This window comes from Lutra lutra, chromosome X (genome assembly GCF_902655055.1).
Source record: "Lutra lutra chromosome X, mLutLut1.2, whole genome shotgun sequence".
Taxonomy (NCBI): domain Eukaryota; kingdom Metazoa; phylum Chordata; class Mammalia; order Carnivora; family Mustelidae; genus Lutra; species Lutra lutra.
Window position 1 is genome coordinate 11,862,051 of NC_062296.1, and position 17,266 is coordinate 11,879,316.

At 38.1% G+C, this 17,266-nt stretch overlaps 1 long non-coding RNA gene across 1 annotated transcript in view; it reads left to right on the top strand.

Moving 5' to 3' along the window:
• LOC125092316 (uncharacterized) overlaps positions 1-14,843 on the top strand; it is a 32,158-nt gene extending 17,315 nt beyond the window's left edge. The window contains exons 2-3 of the long non-coding RNA XR_007124872.1: positions 1,307-1,435; positions 14,717-14,843. This is a non-coding gene — a long non-coding RNA (uncharacterized LOC125092316). The remainder of the gene's footprint in view (positions 1-1,306; positions 1,436-14,716) is intronic.
• Positions 14,844-17,266: the final 2,423 nt, after the last annotated feature.

The following is a 17,266-nucleotide window of genomic DNA, read 5'->3' on the forward strand; positions in this document are numbered from 1 at the left end:
GGAGAACCTTAATTATATGTCCAATGAGTTGTAAGGAGTATGCCCCAACAAGAGACAACTCAATGGGAAAAAAAAATGACAATTCCAACTTTTCTCCTCCTAATAGGGTCACTAGAAGCATTGCTTAAAGATATCTGCCACCTGAGTCTCATACTATCCTCTGCTTCACTATGCAGAAAATAAATCTATAGTGAAACTAACTTGAAAAAATATTTTGTTGCTGCATATATCTAGAACCAAAATCTACTCTTCAATTCCATTAAGCAAATATTTATTTCATGCCCACATTAGTACTGAACCCCTTCCCTCAACATATGTGATACAGTGATCAATTACACAGGGACTCTGTCCTCAAGAAACACACAGCCTGGTGGGCAAGGGAGGAAGAAGCTGTAAAACTGAAATATCTCTACTATAACTCCTTTATAAAGCAGTGAGAAATGCTGTCCTAAAGGTGCAAAAGGAGGTCAGAACACAAAAACTGTAGGATCTGTGAAAGCTTTTGCCAAAAAGAGACATACTTAGACTACTCTTTGAAGCCAACATCACTGAAGCAAAGACATAAATCATACACAAACTAACCCAGAGTGCATCTGGAGGTTTCTTGAATGGAAATGGAAACACACTAACTGAGGCATTTTCTATACCTGTTAGCAAGATCAAGTCCAACCCTGAGGTCCCTAGACTGTTTGAAAGCTTCATGCATCAGAAGCACTTCTGTGTCCTTGAACTTTCTTTGCAGTCAGAACCACAGAGTGTCGGGGCAGGGAAATAACTTAGTGGAAATCATTTATCTGTTCAGCTATCAAAGAATCAGGTACTCACCATGTCGTGTCTAAAGGGTCAAGATGTCAGAAAAAGTACAACTCCCTGATGTGCAATTGATTACATAAAAGCAAAAGGACAGTTTTTCAGAAACTTCTATTCTAACACTTGAACACCAGTAGGACAATATATAAAACTACCATATAATATAGACTGGTCTTAGCACTTACAGAAGAGGCCAGGGTTTCCCCAACTCATAAATCAGGATCTCTAAATAGATCAGTGATTCTTGGAGCATTGAATGAGAACTCATAAGTATGTGTAAGTTTAGGTAGAATCTTCTATTGTCTGAATTCTAGTTTTTCTATATGTAAAAAGAAGTTAGTGATACCAATATCTGTGAGTTATTCTAAGCACCAAATGAAATAGATGTTCTGTAATATCACTTGATATTACAAGTGTACTTGTACTTGTGTACAATATTACTTCCATGCTACAATTCCTTCTGAAAAAAATTGCCATTTTTTTCTCTTCAATTCAGGGGATGGATTTTACTATTGACTCCTGCCTCAATGAAGAACATTAATGGTTTTACCCTCATTCCATCAATACAATGGAAACTCTGTCAAGAAATGTTGGAGTCTCTTTGAACAATCAGTCTCATCACTCAGTAAGTACTTTCTAGAAACCCTGTCAATGTATCATTGAAAATTGATCCCAGAACCCTTAATAAAATATTATTTTTTACTTAAAGATAAAAGTAAGACCTAGCCAGTGTAATAAGTCAAGAAAAAGTAATAAAATGCATACCTATTGGAGAGGAAGAAATACAACTGTCTCTATTCACAGATGACTTGGCTGTCTCCACAGAAAATCCCAAGGAATCTGAATATACATGTATATCTTAGAACTAAGTGAGTTCAGCAAAGTTGTGGGATACAACATGATGTAAGGACAATATACAAAAGTCAAGTGCATTCTTACATACCAGCAAGGAAAAATTGGAAATTAAAATTTGAAGTAAAAAATACCACTTGCAACAGCACTAAAATGTGAAGAATTTAGATATGAATCTAACAAAATACATTCAGGATCTGTACATAGAAATGATAAAGCACTGATGAAAGAAATTTTTAAAAGCTATATAAGTAGATATATAGTCCATATTTTTATGGATTAGAAGACTCAATATTGTTAAGATGTTGATTCTTCCTCACTTCATTTGTAGATTCAGTGCAAATCCAATCAATTCCCAGCAAAAATTTGTAGCTATTGACAAGCCAACTGTAAGATTTATGTGGAAATATAAAGGACATAGAGCAGCCAAAACAACTTTGAATAAGAACAAAGTTGTAAGATACTACCTGATATTACAGTTTTTTATAAAACTACATTAAGCAATACAGCATAGCATTAGCATAACAATAGACAAGTAGTTTGATGGAAGAAAATAGAGTCCATAAATTAGCACACATGTATATGGACAACTGATTTTTAACAATTACACAAAGGCAATACTGATGTGATAGAATGGTCTTTTCCATAAGTGGAGCTGGAAGAATGAATATTCAAGTGCAAAAAAATAAAAAAAAAAAGAAATAACTTAAATCTATACCTCACACCATTGGTGGGAATGCAAGTTAGTGCAGCCACTTTGGAAAACAGTATGGAGATTCCTCAAAAAATTAAAAATAGAGCTACCCTATGACCCTGCAATTACACTGCTGGGTATTTACCCCACAGATACAGATGTAGTGAAAAGCAGGGCCATGTGTACCCCAATGTTTATAGCAGCAATGGCCACAATCATCAAACTGTGGAAAGAGCCAAGATGCCCTTCAACAGGTGAATGGATAAAGAAAATATGGTACATATATACTATGGAATATTATGCAGTCAGAAAAGATGAATATCCAACTTTGTATGAACACAGACAGGACTAGAGGAGATTATCCTGAGTGAAATAAGTCAAGCAGATAAAGTCAATTATCATATGGTTTCACTTACTTGTGGAACATAACAAATAACATGGAGGACATTAGAAGAAGGAAAGGAAAAGTGAATTGGGGCAAATTGGAGGGGGAGAGGAAACATGAGAGACTGTGGACCCTGAGAAACAAACTGAGGGTTTTGGAGGGGAGGGGGGGTGGGGGGATAGGTGAGCCTGGTGGTGGGTATTAAGGAGGGCACAAATTACATGGAATACTGGGTGTGGTGCATAAACAATGAATCTTGGAACACTGAAAAAAATAAAATTAAATTAAGATGTTAAAAAAATTAATCCAGGGGCGCCTGGGTGGCTCAGTGGGTTAAGCCGCTGCCTTCTGCTCGGGTCATGATCCCAGGGTCCTGGGATCGAGCCCCGCATCGGGCTCTCTGCACAGCGGGGAGCCTGCTTCCCTTCCTCTCTCTCTGCCTGCCTCTCTGCCTACTTGTGATCTCTCTGTCAAATAAATAAATAAAATCTTAAAAAAAAATTAATCCAAAAAGAAACATAGACCTAAATGTAAACTTTAAAACTATGAAACTTCTAGACCAAAGCATAGAAGAAAATCTTTGTGATTCTAAGTTAGACAGCCATTTCTTAGATATGATGCCAAAACACCAAATCCATAAAAAATAAACTGATAGATCGGGCTTCAAAATTTTAAAAATCCTCTCTTAACTGTTGTTAAGAAAATGTTAAGCCAAAACCTGGGAGAAAATATTGGAAAATCACATATCTAATCAAAGACATGTGTCCAGTTTATATATATAGAATTTTCAAAACTCAACAATAAGAAAACTAGTAACCCAATAAAAATAGGTTAAAAATTTGAACATACATAGCAACAAATAAGAGTCAAAAATGGCCAATATGCACATGAAAAGATGCTCAGTGTGGTAATTTGGAAAATACAGGTTAAAACCACAAGGTAATACCATTACATACTTACCAAATGGCTGAACTGAAAAGACTAATCATATGAAGTGTTGGTGAGTGCACACTAATCTTTCCACTTTCCCATTCCCACTATTACTCTTCAAATTCTTATGAATGCTTGTCTTTACTGTTCAAATAATTTCACAACAGGTCTCCCCATTCTTATTACTGCCACCCTCCAGTTGTTGACACTGCAAAGAGTGTGCTCTGATCTGAATGTTTGTGTCCCCCACAAAATTTACATGTTGAAATCCTAACATCCATTGTGATGGATTAATAGGTGTAGCCTTTGGGGGTGATTAGGTCATGTGAATAAAGCCCTCATGAATGAGATTAATCCCCTTATAAAATCATGAGACCTGAGAGAGCTCTCTTGCCACTTTTCACCATGTAAGGATGACCCAGAAGAGGGCTTTCATCCAACTGTGCTGGTGCCCAGATCTCAGACTTTCAGCCTCCAGAACTATGAGAAATAAACTTGCTATTTATAAGCTATCCATTCTGTGGTATTTTGTTATAGTGGCCTAAACAAACTAAAACAGAAAACTGGTCCTGGAAGTGAGGTTGCTGCTATAACAAATAGCCAAAAATGAGGAATCAGCTTTGGAACTGGGTAATGGGCAGAGGCTGAAAGAGCTGGAGGTACATTTTAGAAAAAATCTACATTTCAGTGAATAGATGTTTAGGGCAATTCTCACTGAAGACTCAGAAAGAGAAGAGAAAGGATAGAGAAAGCCTCAATCTTTTTTTTTTCTGTTTTCTTCAATTGTTTTTTTTTCTTTTCTTTTTTTATTTTATGTTTTTCTTTTTCTTTTTCTTTTTTTTTGCAATTTTTTTTTATTTTCAGCATAACAGTATTCGTTGTTTTTGCACTACATCCAGTGCTCCATGCAATTTGTGCCCTCTCTAATACCCACCACCTGGTTCCCCCAACCTCCCAGCCCCTGCCGCTTCAAACCCCTCAGATTGTTTTTCAGAGTCCATGGTCTCTCATGGTTCACCTCCCCTTCCAATTTCCCCCAACTCCCTTCTCCTCTCTAACTCCCCTTGTCCTCTCTAACTCCCCTTGTCCTCCATGTTATTTGTTATGCTCCACAAATAAGTGAAACCAAATGATAATTGACTCTCTCTGCTTGACTTATTTCATTCAGCATAATCTCTGCCAGTCCCGTCCATGTTGCTACAAAAGTTGGGGATTCATCCTTTCTGATGGAGGCATAATACTCCATAGTGTATATGGACCACATCTTCCTTATCCATTTGTCTGTTGAAGGGCATCTTGGTTCTTTCCACAGTTTGGCGACCGTGGCCATTGTTGCTATAAACATTGGGGTACAGATGGCCCTTCTTTTCACTACATCTGTATCTTTGGGGTAAATACCCAGTAGTGCAATTGAAGGCTCATAGGGAAGCTCTATTTTTAATTTCTTGAGGAATCTCCACACTGTTCTCCAAAGAGGCTGCACTAACTTGCATTCCCACCAACAGTGTAAGAGGGTTCCCCTTTCTCCACATCCCCTCCAACACATGTTGTTTCCTGTCTTGCTAATTTTGGCCATTCTAACTGGTGTAAGGTGGTATCTCAATGTGGTTTTAATTTGAATCTCCCTGATGGCTAGTGATGATGAACATTTTTTCATGTGTCTGATAGCCATTTGTATGTCTTCATTGGAGAAGTGTCTGTTCATATCTTCTGCCCATTTTTTGATATGCTTATCTGTTTTGTGTGTGTTGAGTTTGAGGAGTTCTTTATAGATCCTGGATATCAACCTTTTGTCTGTACTGTCATTTGCAAATATCTTCTCCCATTCCGTGGGTTGCCTCTTTGTTTTCTTGACTATTTCCTTTGCTGTGCAGAAGCTTTTGATTTTGATGAAGTCCCAAAAGTTTATTTTGGCTTTTGTTTCCTTTGCCTTTGGAGACATATCTTGAAAGAAGTTGCTGTGGCTGATATTGAGAGATTACTGCCTATGTTCTCCTCTAGGATTCTGATGGATTCCTGTCTCACGTTGAGGTCTTTTATCCATTTTGAGTTTATCTTTGTGTACAGTGTAAGAGAATGGTCGAGTTTCATTCTTCTACATATAGCTGTCCAGTTTTCCCAGCAATCTTGCGAATGGAACCAGCGTTCATGTACTAGAGGCAGAATGGTCTCCACCCAAGATTATAGATTCCAAAAAAATCAAGGCACCTGATAGTCAAATTGAGGAATCATAATTGTAGATATAATCTCTTGAAAGCCGCTAGGACAAAGAGGCTCCTTCCTTACAGAGGAAAGCCCATCAGAATAATGTCAGACCTGTCCACAGAGACTTGGCAAGCTAGAAAGGGCTGGCAAGATATATTCAGGGCACTAAATGAGAAGAACATGCAGCCAAGAATACTTTATCCAGCAAGACTGACATTCAAAATGGATGGAGAGATAAAGAGTTTCCAAGACCGGCAAGGCTTAAAAGACTATGCAACCAACCAAGCCAACACTGCAGGAAATATTAAGGGGGGGCTCTATAAAAGAGAAAAAATCTTAAAAATATCATTGAACAGAAATATAGAGACAATCTACAGAAAGAAAGACTTCGAAGGTAACACGATGTCAATAAAAATGTATCTATCAATAATCACTCTCAATGTGAATGGCCTAAATGCACCCAAAAAATGGCACAGGGTTGCAGATTGGATAAAACAACAGGACCCATCCATATGTTGTTTACAAGAGACCCATTTTGAACCTAAAGATACACCAAGACTGAAGGTGAAGGGATGGAGAAGCATCTTTCATGCTAATGGGCCTCAAAAGAAGGCCGGGTAGCGATTCTCATATCAGATAAATTAGATTTTAAACTAAAGACTGTAGTCAGAGATATGGAAGGACACTACATCATTCTTAAAGGGACTATCCACCAAGATGATCTAACAATTGTAAATATCTATGCCCCCAATATGGGAGCAGCAATTACATAAGAAAACTGTTAATCAAGATAGAGTCATATTGATATGAATACATTAATAGTAGGAGATCTTAACACACCTCTCTCAGAAATAGATCATCGAAGCAGAAAATCAATAAAGAAACAAGAGCATTGAATGACACATTGGACCAGATGGACCTCATAGATATATATAGAACATTCCACCCTAAAACAATAGAATACTCATTCCTCTCAAGTGCACATGGAACCTTCTCAAGAATAGAACACATACTGGGTCACAAATCAGGACTCAACTGATACCAAAAGACTGAGATTATTCCCTGCATATTCTCAGATCACAGTGCTTTGAAACTGGAGTTCAATCACAAGGAAAAGTTCAGAAGGAACTCAAACACCCGGAAGCTAAAGACCACCTTGCTTAAGAATGCTTGGATCAACCAGGAGATCAAAGAAGAACTGAAACAATTCATGGAAACCAATGAGAATGAAGACACTTCAGTCCAAAACCTATGGGATACAGCAAAGGCAGTCCTAAGGGGAAATACATAACCATCCAAGCCTCCCTCAAAAAAATTGAAAAATCCAGAACACACCAGCTGTCTCTACACCTTAAAGAACTGGAGAATCAACAACAAATCAAACCAACTCCACACATAAGAAGGGAAATAATCAAGATTAGAGCTGAGATCAATGAGGTAGAAACCAGAGATACAGTAGAACGTATCAATGAAACTAGAAGCTGGTTTTTTGTAAGAATCAATAAGATCGATAAACCATTGGCCACACTAATCCAAAAGAAAAGAGAGAAAGCCCAAATTCATAAAATTATGAATGAAAAGGGAGAGATCACAACTATCATCAAGGAAGTAGAAACAATCATCAGAAGTTATTATCAACAGTTATATGCCAATAAGCTAAGCAACCTAGATGAAATGGATGCATTCCTGGAAAACTATAAACTCCCAAAATTGAACCAGGAAGAAATTGACAACCTGAATAGACCGATATCTAGTAATGAGATTGAAGCAGTGATCAAAAACTTCCCAAAAAACAAGAGCCCAGGACCTGATGGATTCCCTGGGGAATTCTACCAAACTTTCAAAGAAGAAATAACACCTATTCTTTTTTTTTTTTTTAATTGAAATCTAGTTGATGCACAATGTTACATTAGTTTCAGGTGTACAACATAGCGATGTGGCAAGTTCATATGTTATATTATACTCTCCACAGGTGTAGCTACCACATGTCACCATACAAAGCTATTACAATACCATTGACTATATTCCCTATTTTGTATATTTCATCCCCATGACTTATTCATTCTGTGACTGGAAGGCTGCACCTCCCACTCCTCTTCATTCATTGTGCCAATCCCCCACACCCACTCCTGTCCCTTCTGCCAATCATCAGTTTGTTCCCAGTTGTTTATGAGTCTGGTTTTTTGGGTTTTTTTTTAAGATTTTTATTTATTTATTTGACAGAGAAAGATCATAAGCAGGCAGAGAGGCAGGCAGAGAGAGAGAGAGAAACAGGCTCCCTGCTGAGCAAAGAGCCAGATGCAGGACTCGATCCCAGGAACCTGACATCATGACCTGAGCTGAAGGCCGTGGCCCAACCCACTGAGCCACCCAGGCGCCCCTATGAGTCTTTTTGAAGAAAGCCTCAATCTTCTCTTATACCTTCTCTCTTCTTCCTTGTATCTTATGCCTCCTTACCTTTATGTATCTTATCTATCCCGTCAGACAAAACCACGTTATATTTCCTAAGCACACTACTTTTTTCATTTATGAATATTTTAATAAATATCGTCACTAACTTTTTTAAATTTTTAAATTTTTTATTTTTTATTAACATATAATGTATTATTAGCCCCAGGGGTACAGGTCTGTGAATCATCAGGCTTACACACTTCACAGCACTCACCATAGCACATACCCTTCCCAATATCCATAACCCAACCACCCTCTCCCTACCCCCTCCCCCGGCCAACCCTAAGTTTGTTTTATGAAATTAAGAGTCTCTTATGATCTATCCCATCTTGTTTCATGTTTTCCTTCCCTACCCCCAAACCCCTCACGTTGCCTCTCAGACTCTTCATATCAGGGAGATCATATGATAATTGTCTCTCTGACTTATTTCACTCAGCATAATACCCTCTAGTTCCATCCACGTTGTTGCAAATGTCAAGATTTTATCTCCTTTGATGGCTGCATATTATTCCATTGTGTGTGTATATATATATATATATATATATATATATATATATATATATACCCCATCTTCTTTATCTATTCATCTGTTGATGGACATCGAGGTTCTTTCCATAGTTTGGCTATTGTGGACATTACTGCTATAAACATTTGAGTGCATGTGCCCCTTCAGATCACTACATTTCTGTCTTTAGGGTACATACTCAGTAGTGCGATTGCTGCATCATAGGGTAGCTCTATTTTCAACTTTTTGAGGACCCTCCATGCTGTTTTCCAGAGTGACTGCACCAGCTTACATTCCCACCAACAGTGTAGGAGGGTTCCCCTTTCTCTGCATCCTTGCCAGCATCTACCTTTTCTTGACTTGTTAATTTTAGCCATTCTGATTGGTGTGAGGTGGTATCTCATTGTGGTTTTGATTTGTATTTCCCTGCTGCTGAGTGATATGTAGCACTTTTTTCATGTGTCTGTTGGCCATCTGGATGTCTTCTTTGCAGAAATGTCTGTTCATGTCCTCTGCCCATTTCTTGATTGGATTATTTGTTCTTTGGGTTTTGAGTTTGATAAGTTATTTATACATTTTGGATACTAGCCCTTTATCTGATATGTCATTTGCAAATAGCTTCTCCCATTCTGTTGGTTGTCTTTGGTTTTGTTCACTGTTTCCTTTGCTGTGAAAAAGCTTTTGGTCTTGATGAAGTCCCAATAGTTCATTTTGGCCCTTGTTTCCCTTGCCTTTGGTGAAGTTTCTAGGAAGAAGTTGCTGTGGCGGAGGTCGAAGAGCTTGCTGCCTGTGTTCTCCTCAAAGGTTTTGAAGGATTCCTGTCTCACATTGAGATCCTTCATCCATTTTGAGTCTATTTTTGTGTGTGGTGTAAGGAAATGGTCCAGTTTCATTTTTCTGCATGTGGCTGTCCAATTTTCCCAATACCATTTGTTGAAGAGACTGTCTTTTTTCCACTGGACATTCTTTCCTGCTTTCTTGAAGATTAATTGACCATAGAGTTGAGGGTCTATTTCTGGATTCTTTATTCTGTTCCATTGATCTATGTGTCTGTTTTTGTGCCAGTACCATACTGTCTTGATGATTACAGCATTGTAATTGAGCTTGAAGTCTGAAATTGTGAGCCACCAGCTTTGGTTTTCTTTTTCAACATTCCTCTGGCTCTTCAAGGTCTTTTCTGGTTCCATATAAATTTTAAGATTATTTGTTCCATTTCTTTGAAAAAAAATTGATGGTACTTTGATAGGGATTGTATTAAATGTGTAGATCGCTTTAGGTAGCATAGACATTTTCACAGTATTTGTTCTTCCAATACATGAGCATGGAACTTTTTTCTATTTCTTTGTGTCTTCCTCAATTTCTTTCATGAGTACTTTATAGTTTTCTGAGTTCAGATTCTTTGCCTCTTTGGTTACGTTTATTCCTAGGTATTTTATGGTTTGGGGTGCATTTGCAAATGGGATTGACTCCTTAATTTCTCTTTCTTCTGTCTTGTTGTTGATGTATAGGAATGCAACTGATTTCTGTGCATTGATTTTACATCCTGACACTTTACTGAATTCCTGTACAAGTTCTAGCAGATTTGGAGTGGAGTCTTTTGGGTTTTCCACATAAAATATCATATCATCTGCAAAGAGTGATAGCTTGACTTCTTCTTTGCCAATTTGGATGCCTTTAATTTCTTTTTGTTGTCTGATTTCTGAGGCGAGGACTTCTAGTACTATGTTGAATAGCAGTAGTGATAATGGAGAACCCTGCCATGTTCCTGACCTTAGCGGAAAAGGTCTCAGTTTTTCTCCATTGAGAATGATACTCACTGTGGATTTTTCATAGATGGCTTTGATGATATGAGGTAGTAACCTCTTTCCCTACACTTTGAAGAGTTTTGATCAAGAAAGGATGCTGTTCTTTGTAAAATGCTTTTTCAGCATCTATTTAGAGTACCATATGGTTCTTATTCTTTCTTTTATTAATGTATTGTATCACATTGATTGATTTGCAGATGTTGAACCAACCTTGCAGCCCAGGAATAAATCCCACTTGGTCATGGTGAATAATCCTTTTAATGTACTGTTGGATCCTATTGGCTAGTATTTTGGTGAGAATTTTTGCATTGTGTTCATGAAGGATATTGGTCTGTAATTCTCTTTTTTTGATGGGGTCTTTGTCTTTTTTGATGGGGTTTTGGGATCAAGGTAACGTTGGCCTCATACAATGAGTTTGGAAGTTTTCCTTCCATTTCTATTTTTTGGAACAGTGACAGGAAAATAGGAATTAATTCTTCTTTAAATGCTTGATAGAATTTCCCTGGGAAGCTCTCTGGCCCTGGGCTCTTGTTTTTTGGGAGATTTTTGATGACTGCTTCAATCTCCTTACTGGTTACGGGTCTATTCAGGTTCTCTATTTATTCCTGGTTCAGTTTTTGTAGTTTATACATCTCTAGGAATGCATCCATTTCTTCCAGATTGTCAAATTTGCTGGTGTATAGTTGCTCATCATATGTTCTTATAATTGTTTGTATTTCTTTGGTGTTGGTTGTGATCTCTCCACTTTCCTTCATGATTTTATTTATTTGGGTCCTTTCTCTTTTCTTTGTGATAAGTCTGGCCAGGGGTTTAGCAATCTTATTAATTCTTTCAAAGAACAAGCTCCTAGTTTCATTGATTTGCTCTATTGTTTTTTGGTGGGGTTTTTTGTTTGTTTGTTTCTATTTCATTGATTTCTGCTCTGATCTTTATGATTTCTCTTCTCCTGCTGGGTTTAGGCTTTCTTTGTTGTTCTTTCTCCAGCTCCTTTAGGTGTAGGGTTAGGTTGTTTGAGACCTTTCTTATTTCTTGAGAAAGGCTTGTATCACTATATATTTTCCTCTCAGGACTGCCTTTGCTGTGTCCCACGGGTTTTGAACAGTTGTGTTTTCATTATCATTTGTTTCCATTAATTTTTTCAATTCTTCTTTAATTTCCTGGCTGACCCATTCATTCTTTAGTAGGATGCTCTTTAGCCTCCATGTATTTGGGTTCTTTCCAAATTTCCTCTTCTGATTGAGTTCTAGCTTCAGAGCATTGTGGTCTGAAAATATGCAGGGAATGATCCCAATCTTTTGGTACCATTGAGACTTGATTTGTGACCCAGGATGTGATCTATTCTGGAGAATATTCCATGTGCACTAGAGAAGAATGTGTATTCTGTTCCTTTGGGATGGAATGTTCTGAATATATCTGTGAAGTCCATCTGGTCTAGTGTGTCATTTAAGGCCTTTATTTCCTTGTTGGTCCTTTGCTTGGATGATCTGTCCATTTCAGTGAGGGGGTGTTAAAGTCCCCTGCTATTATTGTATTATTTTTGATGTATTTCTTTGATTTTGTTATTAATTAGTTTATGTAGTTAGCTGCTCCCATGTTAGGGGCATAGATATTTAAAATTGTTAGATCTTCTTGTTGGACAGACCCTTTAAGTATGACATATTTTCCTTCCTCATCTCTTCTTATAGTCTTTGGCTTAAAATCTAATTTATCTGATATAAGGATTGCCACCCAACTTTCTTTTGATGTCCATTAGCATGGTAAATTGTTTTCCACCCTCTCACTTTAAATCTGGAGGTGTCTTTGGGTCTAAAATGAGTTTCTTATAGACAGCATATTGATGTTTTTTTTTTAATCCATTCTGATACCCTATGTCTTTTAATTGGGGCATTTATCCCATTTACATTTAGGGTAACTATTGAGTGATATGAATTTAGTGCCATTGTATTGCCTGTATGGTGACTGTTACTGTATATTGTCTCTGTTCCTTTCTGGTCTACTACTTTTAGGATCTCTCTTTGCTTAGAGGACCCCTTTCAATATTTTTGCCATTGTATGTTACAGACTTCTTGTCCTGGGCTGCTTTCAGGATTTTCTCTTTATCACTAAGACTTGTAAGTTTTACTATTAGATGATAGCGTGTGGAGCTATTCTTACTGATTTTGAGGGGGATTCTCTGCACCTCCTGGATTTTGATACTTGTTCCCTTTGCCATATTAGGGAAATTCTCTACAATAATTTGCTCCAATATACTTTCTGCCCCACTCTCTTTCTTCTTCTTCTGGAATCCCAATTATTCTAATATTGTTTCATCTTATGGTATCACTTATCTCTCGAATTCTCCCCTCCTGGTCCAGTAGTTGTTTGTCTCTCTTTTGCTCAGCTTCTTTGTTCTCCATCATTTTGTCTTCTATATCACTAATTCTCTTCTCTGTCTCATTTATCCTAGCAGTAAGAGCCTCCATTTATTTATTGCACCTCATTAATACCTTTTTTTATTTCAGCTTGTTTAGATTTTTGTTCTTTTATTTCTCCAGAAAGGGCTTTTATTTCTCTAAACAGGGTTTCTCTAATATCTTCCATGCCTTTTCGAGCCCAGCTGGCACCTTAGAGAATTGTCATTCTGAACTCTAGATCTGACATATTACCAATGTCTATATTGATTGGATCCCTAGCTGTTGGTACTGCATCTTGTTCTTTGTGTGTGTGTGTGTGGTAAGTTTTTCCACCTTGTCATTTTATCCAGATAAGAATATATGAATGAGAGAATAAAATACTAGAATGGTGGCAAAGACCCCAGAAAAATGTGCATTAATCAAATCAGAAGAGACCCCAAATCATGGGGAGAAAAAAGGGGTAAAAAGAATACATGGAATACTGGGTGTGGTGCATAAACAATGAATCTTGGAACACTGAAAAAAATAAAATTAAATTAAGATGTTAAAAAAATTAATTCAGGGGTGCCTGGGTGGCTCAGTGGGTTAAGCCGCTGCCTTCGGCTCAGGTCATGATCTCAGGGTCCTGGGATCGAGTCCCGCATCGGGCTCTCTGCTCAGCAGGGAGCCTGCTTCCCTTCCTCTCTCTCTCTGCCTGCCTCTCTGCCTACTTGTGATCTCTGTCTGTCAAATAAATAAAGAAAATCTTAAAAAAAAAAAAAGAAGTTCAAAAAAAATTTTTTTAATTATATTTATATAATTATAAATTATATAATATAATTATATATTCACAGATATATTCAGAACATTCCATCCCAAAGGAACAGAATACACATTCTTCTCTGGTGCACATGGAATATTCTCCAGAATAGATCACATCCTGGGTCACAAATCAAGTCTCAATGGTACCAAAAGATTGGGATCATTCCCTGCATATTTTCAGACCACAATGCTCTGAAGCTAGAACTCAATCAGAAGAGGAAATTTGGAAAGAACCCAATATAAATTATATTTTGTATTTTTTATACAAAAAATAAAATTAGATACAATGAAGGATAAAATATGAGTATAATAATGAAATTTCAAAAAGATTTTAAGAAAGCTATTGTTAAGATAAACTAGTTAAAAAACTTTAAAAGAGGAAAGAGTAAAAGTTAAAAAATTAGAATAAAAAAATAAAATTAAAAAATTTAATTAACTTTGCAAGACTAAAGCATCATGGGGAGAAAGCCATGAATTCCATGCTTTGCTTCCCCTCCTCTTGAATTCCGCTGTTCTCCTTGATAAGTGAGCTTGGTCTTGGCTGGATTTCTTGTTGATCTTCTGGGGGAGGGGCCTGTTGTAGTGATTCTCAAGTGTCTTTGCCGGAGGCAGAATTGCACTGCCCTTGTCAGGGGCTGGGCTAAGTAATCTTCTTGGGTTTGCTCTTGGGAGCTTTTGTTCCCTGAACGCTTTCCGTAGAGCTCTGGAGGACGGGAATGAAAATGGCAGCCTCCCAATCTCTGGCCCAGAGGAACCGAGAGCTTGGAGCCCAATCCTCAGTGCACCCTTGGAGAAAAGCCATCAGTCCCTCCCATCTCCCTGGTCTCCGGCCGCGCTCCAAGCTCACCCAGCCTGTGACTGAGTGTTTCTGTCTCTGTCACACAGCCTCGCCCGGAGTCTCCAAATCCAGCAGATCCCTGCCACTCTTCTGGGGGGATGTCCCAGATCTGCTGCTTGTGGGGTCCCTGCTCAAAGAGCAGTTGCCTGACTGTGCCACGGATCACAGTTTAAGGTAACCCAGAGCTGAGAGCTCACTCCTTGGCTCCATCTCTGTAGCCAGCTTCCCTGCTCTAATACCTGCGAGCTCTGCTACACTCAGTCCCAATCCTTCTGTGACCCCACAGGACCTGAAACCATGCTGACCTCACGAGGGCTCCACCCCCACTTAGCCTCTCAGGCAATGTCCCTCAGTGGAACAGACTTCTGAAAGTTCAGATTTTGTGCTCCATTGCTTCACCGTTTGCTAGGACCCAGCCCCTCCCCGCTCAGTCTATCTTCCCGTCACTTCGGATTCACTTCTCCCCACATCCTACTTTTCAGAAAGTGGTTGATTTTCTGTTTCTAGAATTTCTGCTCTTCTTCTCTTCGATCTCCTGTTGGATTTGTAGGTGTTCAGAATGGTTTGATAATTATCCAACTGAACTCCTGCGACCTGATGTCATCTCAGCCTGCTGCTCCTCTGCCATCTTGACACCTCCTCTGAGCACATTATTTTATTTCAGACTGCTGTGCCCTTTACAAATCCATTCTTTTTACATGGAATGTAAAAACTTATAACCATTTGCCAAGATTCTGCAACAACATCACTTATTCTGTGATGCTGTCCTCCAAGCATCATGTCTTCTGTGTTCTCATAACACTTTGTTTCTTCAGTCTATAACAACTCTCTTGGTGTGTTATAAGAACTAACTTACATGTCTGCATCTTCTATGCTGTGAGCCCTTTAATGGTATTAATTAAAATCACAATTAATTCATGGTAGGTGCTCAGTAAATGTTGGAGAAAGATGAAATATTCTTTTTTTTAAAATTACTTATTTATTTATTTGAGAGAGAGAGACAGTGAGAGAGAGCATGAGAGGGGAGGTCAGAAGTAGAAGCAGACTCCCCATGGAGCTGGGAGCCCGATGTGGGACTCAGTCCCAGGTCTCCAGGATCATGACCTGAGCCAAAGGCAGTTTTTTAACCAACTGAGCTACCCAGGCGCCCAAGATGAGATATTCTTAAACATACTTTAATTTATATCTACTCTAAAGCATTCTTTCATTTTTATGTCTAAGCTGTCCTTAGTGTGGGAATGATTTGCAATTTAGAAAGACACTTGCTTGAAGTACAAGTTTAATTCTTTTTTTTTTTCCTTTTTTTTGTCTACAAATAGGAGAGGATCATCAAATGTCATCTGGGGACTTCTCCACTCCCTGCACCTTGGTACCAAGCAAGATGGTCCTTTCCAAAAATTGCAAATTTAATTAAAACAAATGAGCTCTCAGATACGGAAGAGATTCCTGACCTTGGACTCTTTCACAGGAGGTGAAAGGCAAGTCAGAGATTGTTTCAAGGTGAAATTTTTGGATTTTTTACTTTCCTTCACTTTCTTTTTGTCTAAATCGCTTTTCTTTTCGGTGCTCACTAGCATCAATACAGGCAGGTTCACACAGGTGAAAATTGAAATTTAAACCATCTTTTTCTTATTTGGGTGTGTTGATGGAGTCCTGGTTTTCACTTCCTTTTGCTGCCTGTTTTGCATGCATCAGCCATTTACAAAACGTCTGAACATTCATGGGGAGGAAGTTACATAAGAAGGGAGGCTAGGGAATGGAAATCCAAGAAACTTTTTTTGGCCTCAGCATGATGTTATGAAATATTTATAGCTTCCCTGTAGTCCTGAACTGATGATCATTTTCTCCATAAGATTTCTAGGGGGGTTTGTCATTGTCATATATTACCTTCAAACAACTACCTTAATAGTCCTCCAAGGACATCAACCTTACTCTCCTTAAAGTAAGGAGAGTTTGTTTATAGAGTTGTTTACTGCTGTGTGACCTGTGTTTTTAACATAAATCTGGCCCCTGGATCATTGAGTTTTAGATTTTCTTACTGCAATGGATGATTCTCTCAGAAGTTTATATTTTTAATTTAATTGTCTCCAGCCCCATTGGGAGCTTCAGTTTTGGGGGGGAATGGTTACAAGAAGTGTGACCCAACCTTAAACCAATTAGGCAATAATTAAGTGAACCCCACCCAAACTTGCCATTTCTTGCCACTCAGGGATACTTAAAATTCTTTGAAACACACATGAGAGTTGAACTTCAGATATGTCAAGAGCATTGGGGGCAGAAAGGTCAGTTTATTTGTTCAGCAGTCCTAATATGAGTAGAAAACTAGGACTAGGGGCAGAGTTAAGAGTGAAGTAAACTTTGGCTCAGTGTCAGAATACATGTTGTAATAGTCAAACTGGATGAGGCCAGTACTCTTTCTTACTGAGACCCAGTAGATTTTTTTAAGAATAATGACAACTCCATAATTTTCAATATAGAGATGCCACTCTAGTCACAAGTGGATCCTAAGGAATTGGATTGGAAGCTACTTTTGCTTAGCAATTTATATAAAATTGTGAAAACATCATTTACCCATATCAGTGAATTGAGCAACAGTA